Here is a 6,000-nt window from a genome sequence, read left to right as displayed (position 1 = left end):
CAAGTCTATGATAGTTTCCAAGATTCCTGGATGACTGGAATTTCCTATTTGAGCTCACTGTGTACATAGTGCAACCCACTTATTCCACAAAGCGACCATTGCATGATGTATAGAGGAAAACTTCTCTTTGAGCATCCAGCCCAGCATGGACAACCGGGGTGTCAGGAGGAGCTGTGCTTCTCAGCCAATAAGTTCTGAAGCAGCTTGAACCCCTTCATAGGCTGTCAGTATCTCTTTGTCAGTTGGAGAACAGACGGCCTCAGATCCTATGTATCCCAACACCAAAATCTGAGAGGTCGACCTTGAATCTCCCCTGGAGCTTTCTACCAGAGGCTCCAAGTAGGATTGCTCTTCCTGGCTGTGGTATAAAGCACATTTTTCATATCTTGCCTGATCCGGACTGGCCCAAGGGCTATTGCATAAACTATCACTCATTTAATTTGCTCAAAGGCTTCTTGCTGCTCATGGCCCCATTTGAAATCATTCTTCTGGGTCACATGATAAAATGGGCTGACAATCAAATTGTAATTTGGGGTGTGCATTATCCAGACCACTACAACACCCAAGAAAGCTTGTGTTTCTTTCTTATTAGTTGGGGGAGACATTGCTGTAATGTTGTTGATCACAACTCTGGGGATCTAAGAATGTCCATCTTGCCATTTTATTCCCCAAAATTGAAACCCCTGTGCAAGTTCCTTGGCCTTACTTTGTTTCATGGCAGAACAGGCCTTCAGCAGGATTTGAATTATTTTCTTCCTGTTGTGGTTTAAGCCCAATCAGGAACCCAGAATCAAAAGAATGTAACTCCCACAGGTTGAGATAAGAACAGTCCAGTAAATAAGGTATAACACAAAACCAGTACTGCTACCACCAATAATAATGATGCTGATGGCTTGAGTCCGTGACCGAAGATTTGGGAAGGGCTTTATGCATGCTTACTACAAGCGTGCTGATGACTAAAAAGGCCAATGTGGGATAGGCAAATCCAGTTGCAAAAAGCACAGCAAAGTCTCCTTGGGTGGTATAGGTGAGGCATGATTCTTTCTCCTCAAGACTAGTTCTGCGTGAGTTCTCAAAGGAGTCAATGGCATTATGTATGGTGTGTCTCCAAGTCTCCCGATTGGAGGCTGTGATAAACACATAAATGTGTTGGCTTTCACAAATCATAGGTGTGGTTATGTGGATATAACTGTATGAGTTTACAATAACAGAAACAAAGCTCACTAAAGACACAAGATTAGACAACAAGTTAAAAAGGGTCAGAACTCTTGAGCAAAATGGAGTCACATAGCAAAAGAATTTGTAAAGGTAAAAGAAAGAAGGGGAGGGGCTTGATATAAGAAAAGCTATTGCCTGAAAAACATAGAGTTAAAGGACTTTTTAGCTTAACTTAGGTTGTAGAAAGAGAACAATGTTTATCTTGTAAGTCTGTGGAATGTAGTGGCTGCACTAAACATGAGTTAATTGTTTCACACTAGTCTTCTAAAGTATCTTTAGTTTTAAAGAACAATATGTTGTAAGTCTGTGGTGAGATAACAGGATCTAGTGGCCCCACTAAACATAAATGAGTTATTTCACATCATCCTTCTACTTATCAGTTAGTTTAGAAACAGAGCCTCCCAAACATCTGCTAGCTTGGGATACTCCTTGTCTGCCCATCCTGAAATAAATTTTGCAGGAAGGTCACACTGTTTTAAATCTTTGCTAGTTATCAGAAGAATTACAGATATAGCTGGTTTCAGCTAGTTGTGTGATTGTTGGGGCGTTCAACTGTGTCAAAGGTGAAAAGTACACTGTGAGGAAGACTGCTTACTTCATCTTGAAGACCCCTACTCACAAGAGGAAGACTGCTTACTTCATCCTCAAGACCCCTGCCCACAATCACCGGAGAGCAGTGCGCAGATGCCAAGAGGAGGGGACTTATGACTTATAAGTTACTTATAATTTTCCCCGCCTATACGCGGGAATTATGAATACGCATGTAACTAATGCACTAGTGAAAGTATATAGACCTGTAACAAATATTAATCATTGGTGCATCTGGCTATGGTCATGCACCCAGCGCTGTTGCTTTTCCTTTGTTGACTTTGTCCCTCAGTAAAACCCTGCTATCTTGTTTAGAGGAGTGAGTTTGTATTTCACAGAGGCCAAGGTGGACCACTGATGATAGTCAATATGGCCAAGGCTGACGTATTTTTTTCAGGGAGTCCTTATATCTCCTCTTTGGTGCACTTCTCTTGCGGCAGCCGGTGGCGAGTTCACTGTAAAACACAATCTTAGGGAGGCAGTGATCCTCCATCCTGGAGATGTGCCCTGTCCAGAGCAGCTGCGATTTCAGCAATATGGCCTCGATACTAGTGACCCCTGCCTGTTCAAGGACAGTAACATTTGACACATAGTCAGTCCAATGGATGTTTAGAATTGTACGGAGGCTGCGCTGATGGAAGTGTTCGAGGAGTCACAGGTGATGGCGGTAGATAACGCATGATTCATGATCCATATAAAAGAGCAGACAGTACAATGGCTCTATAGACACTAAACTTTGTACTTTTGTTCAGGTGTTTATTGCACCACACTTTTATAGAGTTTATCACAATAATGATAAGGGAAATAACAAGGAAAGAGAATACAGCTGCTCAACACCCACCGACCGATACCCAACCCGACCTGAGCAGTGATCTAGCTCTTTTGGGTAACTGCCCTGAGTATATACTAGGCATGACGTGCTATGGCATGGAATACCTCTTTGGCCAGCTTGGGTCAGGTGTCCTGTCTCTGCTTCCTCCCAGTTTCCTCTCCTCCCTGGCAGAGCATGAGACTCACAAAGTCCTATGGCCAGTCTAAACATTTGAGCAGTAACTAAAAACATTGGTGTTATCAGCACCGTTCCCAGGCCGAAAGTAAAAAACACAGCGCTGCACCAGCTACTAAGAAGGAGAAAAAATGAATGCTACTGCTGAACCTAGGACACCTTTACAAATTCTTTCACTATGTGACTCCATTTTGCTCAATAGTTCTGGCCATTTTTAACTTGTCTAATGTTGTGTCTTTATCGAGCTTTGTTTCTGTTATTGTGAACTCATACAGTTATATCCACATAGACACACCTATGATTTGCAAAAGCCAATGCATTTATGTGTTTATCACATAAAGAAGAAATTTTTTACTTTTAGGGTGGTGAGGCACTGGAATGGGTTGCCCAGAGAAGTTATGAATGCTCCATCCCTGGTGGTGTTCAAGGCCAGGTTGGTTTAGTGTGCGGAGTCCCTGCCCATGGCAGGGGGTTTGGAACCAGATGATCTTAAGGTCCTTTCCAACCCTAACTATTCTATGGTTCTGTGGTTCTAAATACCATAACTCAGACACTCTGAGAAGACAATGTCATCTCTGGGCAAAAAATATACTCTGTGGTTAAAAAGTCTATCTACAACCCATGAAACTAAGCCAGTGCAAACTGGCTCTGTAGTTAAACAGTAAGTTGGGGTACCACATGTCTGCCAGACAGTTATGAAATCAAACCATAAAAGGAGATAGATAAATAAATAAGAGGAAGGGGTGTACAAAATCGAGTAAGGGGAGATGTAACCAGAGGCGGGACAGTTAGCATTTAGATTACACGTTGGATAGGCTGTAAACCTTGGAGTACCCAACAAATGGGGAAACAAGGGAGGGAACCTGTGGACGGGATGAGAAATGTAAATCAAAGTTCTGCTTTTGCTGGGTGTGCCTACTTGCTAGGACACCCGTTTTTGCACAAACGTTGATAAATAGCTGCTTTACTGCTGCATCTAACTGAGGCCTGCCTGAACCTAGAAGCCATTTCTCACAAGCTTCACTTTCAAGGAGCACTTGTCTTTCTGCAGCTCCATCTTCTGGGCCAGCTTCACAGACAGGATGCCCTCTGCCTTCAGCTCAGTGAGGTTTTCTTGGTGTTTGCACAGCAGGTGATTCACCTTCTGCTTGTAAACCTAAAGACAACCCACAGACCGGGTGAGGTTCTTCAGCAGGAGACACCCAGAGCTGGGATACTGGCCAAGATGCTCTTGGCTCACATCCCTCCCAACTCCTCCTCCTCTTCCCCCTTCCCTCTCTTCCTCAGAGCTGCCTGAGGCTCACCTTGATCTCCACTTGATGCTGCTCCTCCATCTCCCAGTCCTTGTTGCACAGCTCCACTCTCTTCTCCTCCAGCTGCCAGCAGGTGATCTCCCAGAGGGTGTGCATCATGTCATGCTCCAGATGGAAATAGTTGTGCTCTTCCTGTTCCCAGTCCAGCTCCTCCTGGAGATGCACAATGTGCTTCTCCAGCTGCAAAGGAGAGAGGAAGAGTCACGTAGGGGGACATGGAGGCCTCAGAAAAGTACCTTTGCAAGACACCCATGGCAAGCCATGTTGCAAACCTGACAGGACACAGTGGCATTTACTTGGATGAAGAAGAGCAGGAAAAAAGGGGAGAAGCCAAGACCTACCCTGGGCTCAACAGAACCCATCAGTCTCTGGAAGATCAGTAACAAAAACTTATACTACTGTAGGCAGCCTGGGCTCAGCTATTCTGTCTCGCAGTGTCCAGTAACACCATTCTCATGTGCCTAAATACTCCTGAAGCATAGAATCAGGTTCGTTTAGGTTGGAAAAGGCCTTTAAGATCATCAGTCCAACCATTAGCCTGGCACTGCCAAGTCCACCACTAAACCATGTCCTAAGTGCCACATATCCACATCTTTTAAATACCTCCAGGGATGGTGACTCCACCACTTCCCTGGGCAGCTGGCTATAGTGCTTGACAACCCTTTTGGAGTAGAAATTGTTCCTAATATCCAGTCTAAACATCTCCTGGTGCAGCTAGAGGCCACCAGTCTATAAGAAGGGCAAGAAGGAGGACCCGGGTAATTATAGACCGGTCAGCCTTACTTCCGTCCCTGGAAAGGTGATGGAACAACTTATTCTTGACTCCATTTCTAGGCATATCAAGGATGAGGGGGTTATTAAGAACAGCCAACATGGTTTTATGAGGGGGAAGTCATGTTTGACCAACCTTATAGCCTTCTATGAGGAAGTGACTAGGTGGAGGGATGATGGTAGAGCAGTAGATGTGGTTTTTCTTGATTTCAGTAAGGCATTTGATACTGTCTCCCACAGCATTCTCATAGATAAGCTAAGGAAGTGTGGGCTTGACGATCAGGTAGTGAGATGGATCAAGAACTGGTTGGAAGGAAGAAGGCAGAGAGTTGTGGTCAATGGTGCAGAATCTAGCTGGAGGTCTGTGACTAGTGGAGTCCCTCAGGGGTAGATGCTGGGACCAGTGCTGTTTAATATTTTCATCAACGACCTGGATGAGGGAACCGAGTGTACTCTCAGCAAGTTCGCTGATGACACTAAACTGGGAGGAGTGGCTGACACACCAAAAGGCTGTGTTGCCATTCAGCGAGACCTGGACAGGCTGGAGAGTTGGGCGGGGAGAAATTTGATGAAATTCAACAAGGGCAAGTGTAGAGTCTTGCATCTGGGGAAGAACAACCCCATGTACCAGTACAGGTTGGGGACTGACCTGCTGGAAAGTAGCGAAGGGGAAAGGGACCTGGGGGTCCTGGTGGATAGGAGGATGAACATGAGCCAGCAATGTGCCCTTGTGGCCAAGAAGGCAAATGGCATCCTGGGGTGCATTAGAAAGGGTGTGGTTAGTAGGTCAAGAGAGGTTCTCCTCCCCCTCTATTCTGCCTTGGTTAGGCCGCATCTGGAATATTGTGTCCAGTTCTGGGCCCCTCAGTTCAAGAAGGACAGGGAACTGCTTGAAAGAGTCCAGCGCAGAGCCACAAAGATGATTAAGGGAGTGGAACACCTCCCTTATGAGGAGAGGCTGAAGGAGCTGGGTCTCTTCAGCTTGGAGAAGAGGAGACTGAGGGGTGACCTCATCAGTGTTTACAAATATGTAATGGGTGGGTGTCAGGATGATGGAGCTAGGCTTTTTTCAGTGATATCCAGTGATAGGACAAGGGGTAATGG

The 6,000-nt window shown here is 45.4% G+C and overlaps 1 long non-coding RNA gene across 1 annotated transcript in view; it reads left to right on the top strand.

Moving 5' to 3' along the window:
• Positions 1 to 1,506: 1,506 nt before the first annotated feature.
• LOC133207333 (uncharacterized) overlaps positions 1,507 to 6,000 on the top strand; it is a 136,613-nt gene continuing 132,119 nt past the window's right edge. The window contains exon 1 of the long non-coding RNA XR_009724018.1: positions 1,507 to 1,682. This is a non-coding gene — a long non-coding RNA (uncharacterized LOC133207333). The remainder of the gene's footprint in view (positions 1,683 to 6,000) is intronic.

Source organism: Neopsephotus bourkii, unplaced genomic scaffold (assembly GCF_033783945.1).
Source record: "Neopsephotus bourkii isolate Nb327-2 ecotype Australia unplaced genomic scaffold, CSIRO-AGI_Nbou_v1 NB_1866, whole genome shotgun sequence".
Lineage (NCBI taxonomy): Eukaryota > Metazoa > Chordata > Aves > Psittaciformes > Psittacidae > Neopsephotus > Neopsephotus bourkii.
Note: the sequence above shows the minus strand (reverse complement) of the source record. Positions and strands in the feature narration are given on the sequence as shown.